The sequence below is a fragment of the Cariama cristata genome, unplaced genomic scaffold (assembly GCF_000690535.1).
Source record: "Cariama cristata isolate BGI_N322 unplaced genomic scaffold, ASM69053v1 scaffold7127, whole genome shotgun sequence".
Lineage (NCBI taxonomy): Eukaryota > Metazoa > Chordata > Aves > Cariamiformes > Cariamidae > Cariama > Cariama cristata.
Genome location: NW_009627020.1, coordinates 1 through 6,410, shown reverse-complemented (window position 1 = coordinate 6,410; position 6,410 = coordinate 1).

The following is a 6,410-nucleotide window of genomic DNA, read 5'->3' as shown; positions in this document are numbered from 1 at the left end:
TGGCCACGGGCCGGTGCTGCTACATGGGGCGTTCGGGGTCAGGCTGGCGCAGGGTTCACACTTCACAGCCAGCGAAGAGGAACTATCCCTGCCTCATCCTCCCCTGGGCTTTCCTCGTTCCTGCAGTTGGGGTATATAAGCGCCGCTCCTGCCGAGAGGCCGTGGGCAGCTGCACCGCGACATCAAAGGGCTCCAGGTAAGCGGCACGAAGGTACCGTGGCCACGGAGCTCCTCTCCCATTAGACGACCTACGGCAAAGTGTAGCTCAGCTTTAAAAGCAAGAATTTTAATGATGTTTTCCTTTGATTTCTGTAGCAGCATTTAATCATTTATGAAAATTAATTTTTAAAGCTAGTAGAGCTCTTGCTTGTCAAATTCCACGCTTATTTCTGTTGTTGTTAAGTTTGTTATAATGACTAAGCTAGCAGAAATGACTAGGAATTTTTTTTTTCATGATCTTGGTGACCAGAATTCAGAACAATTTTGAGCTTATCAGTTCTCATCTCAGCTGGTATCAAACAAGTGTTTATCTGCAAAGCCATACATGCATTTTTGCATGTGCAAGACGTTCAGCTCGCTTAAATACGCGTGACCGAGGAGGCAGCAACCCGATAGATATTGTTAATAACTGCAGAGATCGTCGTCTACTTTGTCACGTTTCTCTCTAACAGCTCTTCTGAGAGACCTGAAAACCGTTTTAGTATCCTTTTACAATGCTGTGCATGTCTTGCAGAGACCCTCCAACAAATCCCACTGATTTTATTTGACACGATTTTCAATGGAAGCTGCTCAAGCCTCTGCCTTTCTCCCCTGTTCAATAATCACAGCTACAGGAGCTGTGCATCATTACATGCTGATCAAAGGGAAAATGTAAAAGACAGTCTACTGAATTAAAGTCTAATTTAATTGTGCCGAGAACTGTCATAGAGGGATTTTTTAAAAGTATCTGGAACAGACAAAGAAGTTGTTCGGTCTGACCTAAATAACGCTATTCCTCAGTGCCGAACCTCAGCAGCCGCAGCCCGTACGCTGTTATTCTCAGCCGGGTGCTCGGCTGTGCAGGTGGGTGCTCCCTTAAACCGGGACCTAAGGCGGTGCTTCAGCGGGTGCTTCTTTTCATTTCTCTGCAAATACCTCTCTGTGCTTAAACAAACACTCCACAGCGTTGGCTGCGACCCCAAGAAGTCCAGCTCATGCGGGAACACGAGGTCCTTGAAGGTGCTTTCTTTTGACTAGAGGCAGATCAAATACAGGGAAAATGCGCTCTTTTCATAGTCGGAATGGGGCGAGATGAGAAAAACAAACAACCTGCCCACAGAAAGTGAGTCTGATTTTGGCTGTGCTTTGAGCTTTAACCACACAAGGTGTTCTTCGTAACGGGGAGAAGGACACGACTTTGACACACGCTATTTTTTATCCAGCTGTGCCTGTTTCACTGTTCTTCTTTCAGGACCATTTCGGAGCAGTAGGAAGCCATCCGTCTCTCTCAGTGCAAGGTCCTCCTGCCTCATCTCCGTCCCTCTTGCTCTCCTTAAAATGGCATTTTCTCCGTCCGAGCTTCCCTGCCGTGGCAGGCACCCAGCTCTGCAGCGGGGTAGCCCAGCCAGGCATGGAGACATCGATGGCTCCGGAGCAGCACATCACCGTGCTTCAGTTGCTCCCTGATAACCAGCAGCACTTTGACCTTTCTGGGTGGGAAAAGGGTGCTGCGGGCCTAGGCTGGTCCCCTGGGGCTGGAGGAGTGGTGCCTGGGGGCTGTATGTCCAGGGGGGACTTGCCCCACTGCCCCAGGACAGCGCACGTAAAGGATGGAGAGCCGGACCAGTGCCCAGGCTACTGATTCCCATGTGGTGGGACTGGTGCTTGGGCTGATGTGCGTCTCTCCACAGGTGCTGGGTCAGGAGATGCTGCCCTTCTGGTGCCTCATCCTTCTCGGAGGCCTCCTGCCCTGCTCCCAGGGCCTCCTCAACCTGGGCAGTGTCCTTGGACTGAGCCCAGCGCAACCCAAAGATGGTGAGCTCAGAGGTTTTCTATGTTTCCCAGGGGAGCATCATGGCACAGGCAGCCACGTGCCCACCTCAGTCCCGGTGTGTCCTGTGCCACGTCAGGCTTGTGGAGCATCCCTCTGCTCATCAGGGACCTGCCTCCTGGCAGGCTCGCCTCCATGGGGAACCCAACTTTGTGCAAGGGTCCTCAGGGGTCCTGGTGAGATCTCACAAGCAAGTCAACCTAACGTAGCTGAACCAACCTTTCTTGTCAACGTGATCTTTCCAACAGTGGAAGTCTGATTAGTAACTGGGACTTCCTTGGTGCAGGTCTGCTCGGTACTGGTCTTCTCGGCAGCAAAGGTCTTATCAGCAAAAAAGGTGGATTGCTTGGCACAGGCCTTCTTGGTGAAGGTGGGCTACCTGGTACTGGCCTCCTTGGCAGAGGAAATCCGAGTGGACAAGAAAGTGGAGGTCCTCTTGATGCAAGAAATAAATCCAGCAACACTGGGCTGCTTGGCACAGGTCTCCTGGGTGAGGAAGGTCTACTTGGCATGGGTGTGTTTGGGAGAGGAGGGCTTCTGGGCAGTGAAAGCCAGGGCAGTAAAGGAGGTCTGACTGTTGCAGGAGGACAACCTGGCAGCAGCGGTCTGCTTGGCACAGGCATCCTTGGTGAGGAAGGCCTTGGCAATGGCCTCCTCGGCAATGGCCTCCTCGGCAATGGCCTGCTTGGCAATAAAAGCCTTCTTGGAGAGAAAGGTCTGCTTGGCACAGGGCTGCTTGGAAAAGGAGGTCTACTAGGCAATGGAGGTCTACTTGGTCTCGATGGTCTTCTGGGTGAAGGAGGACTGTTGGGTGAAGGAGTCCCTCTCAAGTCAACACGCTTCGCCTGGTAAGTTGGAGCAGAAGCACAGCGGTGGTGCTCACTGCAGGGTAACAAACGACGTTCAGAGGATGGGTTGCCTTAAAGGGGTGCTCCAGGGGACCAGATCCTCCCTCTTATACAAAACATTGGTCCTGGGCTTGCAGCTCACGTGAGGAGCTGCACTGGGGGAAATTCCAACCAGAGATGGGAAAAGTCTTCCCCATGGGAGTGATGGGACACTGCGATAGGCACCTTGGGAGGTGGGGGAATCTCCACCCCCGGAGATGGTCGAGACTCAGCAGGACACAGCCCTGAGCAACCTGGCCCTGCTTTGAAGTTGGCTCTTCTTGGAGCGGGGGTTGACCCTTCCCCACCTTCACTTTTAACTGGGAATATCCACACAGGTAACAGGTCAAACGATGAACAGAAAGGGATGGGACTGTAGGGTCTGATTCTGCCATCTCAAGGCGGGTTTGCTTCGGTGTTGACCCCCAGGTTGAAAGTGCTGAACCTCGAGAACATCCGAGTGTCATGGAGGGTCCTTCACGGGGGCGAGCTCGTGCTGAACCTGTACTCGAGGCTGGTGCTCCGCTTGCCAGGGTGAGCGGGGCTGGTGAGCGAGACAGCGGAGGGTGTCTGGGGAGGACGGGATGTTCTCAGGTGCTGGAGAAATGTCCCCAAATGCTGAGCAAGGGGCTGGTGGGGAAAGCTCTGTGCTGTGCCGCTGCCTCTCCCTGGGGACACTTCCAGCCGTCCTCCCTCCAAAGGCACAACCTGTCTGTGGTGGCCGTGACCTTCCTGAGGACAAGGTGCCGGCCCCAAAGTGCCAAGAAGGCTCCATCCTCCTTCACGTCGACTTGTCCTTCCTCCCTCGGCAGTCGGAACGGTCTGGAGCACCCTCCGGGCCTGTTGGGCACACCGGGACTTCAACCACCTGCTGACGGGAGTCCTGAGGCTGACACCCGGTCCCAGCTGAGCCCAACCTTGCGGCTCGGCCACACGCGCCCCCCCTCTCCGCTCTCTCCCCGCTGCTTTGGTTTCCTCCATAACCCTCCAAGCTGCTTTCTTATTTTTCAGGATTTTTCACTTTCTGAGTGGATCCTCGGTAGAAACAAACATCACGTCACACATCGCACTGACCCAAGACACCCCCGGTGACCTCAAGTTGGCGGTTAAGGATTGCAGCAACCTGCTTGGTGGTTTCAACGTCAACCTGCGGAAGGGGTGAGTGTGGGAGCGTTCGCCCCCGCCGGGCTGGCGTCAGGCACCGGGCAGCCGCCCAGCCAAGCCCCGGGGTGATTTGCAAGGACAGATCCAGCACACGCAGGAGACAAGCCTGACCCCCCCGGGGCTCACCTGGGGCACGACCGTGGCCCCCGGATTCACGCCGGAGGCAGCTTTCTCCCTCCCTCACCCCCGAGCTGCCCGGCTGGGCTCTGGTTTCCAGACTTGGAACTTCATAGAGAAGGTGAATTCAGCGAATGCAGAGTAAACGGCAGCTTATGAGGAAACCATGGGAGTTTCTGGTAGAAAAGCCAATTTTTGTCAAGAAACCTTCAAGGGGATGGGCTATCGGTCTGTGCACGGGGAGACAGTTAAAGTAACGGGCAGGACTAGCTGTGGGTGAGGGCTTTGCAAGTTCGCAGCGGGGCAGAATTTCAGTCTCAAATCTAGGCACGGATTTACACCTTAACGATCAGATTTTGAGAACCAGATAACAAAGTCCTGAGCATCTGTAACTCCTGCTAAAGCCTGGGGGAGCTGTGGGCTTGCAGCATCCTTTACCATCAGGGATCAGAGAAGACAAGGGGTGCTCCTCTTCGGTGCCCACAGCGCTGCAGACCGGCAGAGGAGTTCGGATTTGTCCTGATGCTGAACCCCAGGTTTTGACAGCATCCCTGCTAATTTTTTGTCTGTCTTTTGCCCTTTCCAGCTTCCTCACCAATCTGGTGAGCAATTTGCTGAACTCCTCTCTTCAGTCTCTCGTGCCTGCGCTGGTGAGTGTCTGAAAGTCCTTCGCTGTAAGAAGCTGCACTTCAACTGAAATTAATGTTCTTGCCATAATTGTCTAGCAGATTCAGACATACAGAGAGATATACATATATATGTATATATATGTGTGCATGCAGAGACACACACCCACATCCATAAGTGAATTCCGCAAACTTCCTTGGTCTTTCTTACAGTCAGAATTTATTTGTTAGAAGTAATTCCAATTCCATCATGCAATGTTATGGGATAATTTGTAACCAATTGCTTTCTGAAACGCTTTCTGGTACCGAGCCAGCGCGGTAAGCAGAAGTGACAGGCTCACTTAGAGAAAAGGTGCTTGTTAGAAAATCTTTTATTCGGTTAAATAGAATCCGTGCCATTTTGAGAAGAGGGCTGGCCAATTTATATTGCTCTTTTTCCATGGAGGAAACTATGGTCTAGGAGCTGATTGTTCCACCTTGCTTTAAAGTCTGTGAAACTCAAACAATGTTAGGGGAACGCTTTGCTACACCCGCGATATTCTCACCACGGTTGTGCCACTTGTTACCGTTGCAGCTTTGCCCATTAGTGAATATTTGGGTCAGCATCATCAATATTCAACTACAATTCCTCAACCGTAAGTCATTAAATTTTCTTTTCTCTATTAATTTTTAGAGTGACTCTTGCGTTTTGCATGTCTAGCCATCTCCACAGGCAGCGGGTGTCCTCAGGAGAGCCTGAGCCGTGGGAGAAGGAGATGCTCTGCATGGAGCAGGGGCATGGGCATGGGCATGGGCATGGGCAGCTCCGCTCCGCCGGCAAAGCTGCGGTGGGTGGCACAGTCCTGGCTCACCCCCCCGCTGCCTGACCTCACGAAAGCATCACGATCCTGCTGTGCTCACGGTTGCTGTTCTAATTCAGGCCAGACCGGAGCTCCTGCCAAGAGGGGCGGCTCTGCCAGGACCCCCCGGGTTGCAGCCCCGCAGAGCCGGGGTGTTTTCCCTCCCCAACTCTGCTCACTTCGAGTCCTGCTTCATCGCAAGCAACCTTGTCCCCATTTACCCAAACCATTTCCCAGGTGATGAGATGTGCACCAGGTAGCTCCAGGACAGCGGCTTTCACGGGAGCCTTTGAACCTGGGGAGGTCTGAGCCCCGCAGGAAGGATGAGCGTTTTCTCCTCCGCCGGGCAGGGACTGTGCTCTCCCAGCCTCTGCCAGACGCTGCCCTTGCCAGCGCGGCTCTCGGCGAGCAGAGGGCTCCGGCAGCTCCTGGACAGACATCCAGCGATGCCCAGCCCTGACGGCCTCTCCGCCTCCGCAGGTGTCATCTCCTTTGGCCTCCTGGGGAAAATCCACTCTGCCCTCTCCAATTTGCCGGTGACGTCCGGGCAGTTTGTGGAGCTGGATTTGCAGGTATGGCCGCGTCCCGTCCCTGGTCCCCCGCGTTGCCTGCCCTCCTGCCTGCCCCAGCCTCCACAGTCACACGCTTTAACGCCTCCTTGTTTTTTGCAGAATTCCCCATTCCCAAGCGCCTTCATCGACTGGCTCCTTCAGAGTAAGTCCGGCCTCGACGCCTTGGTGTGGATCCA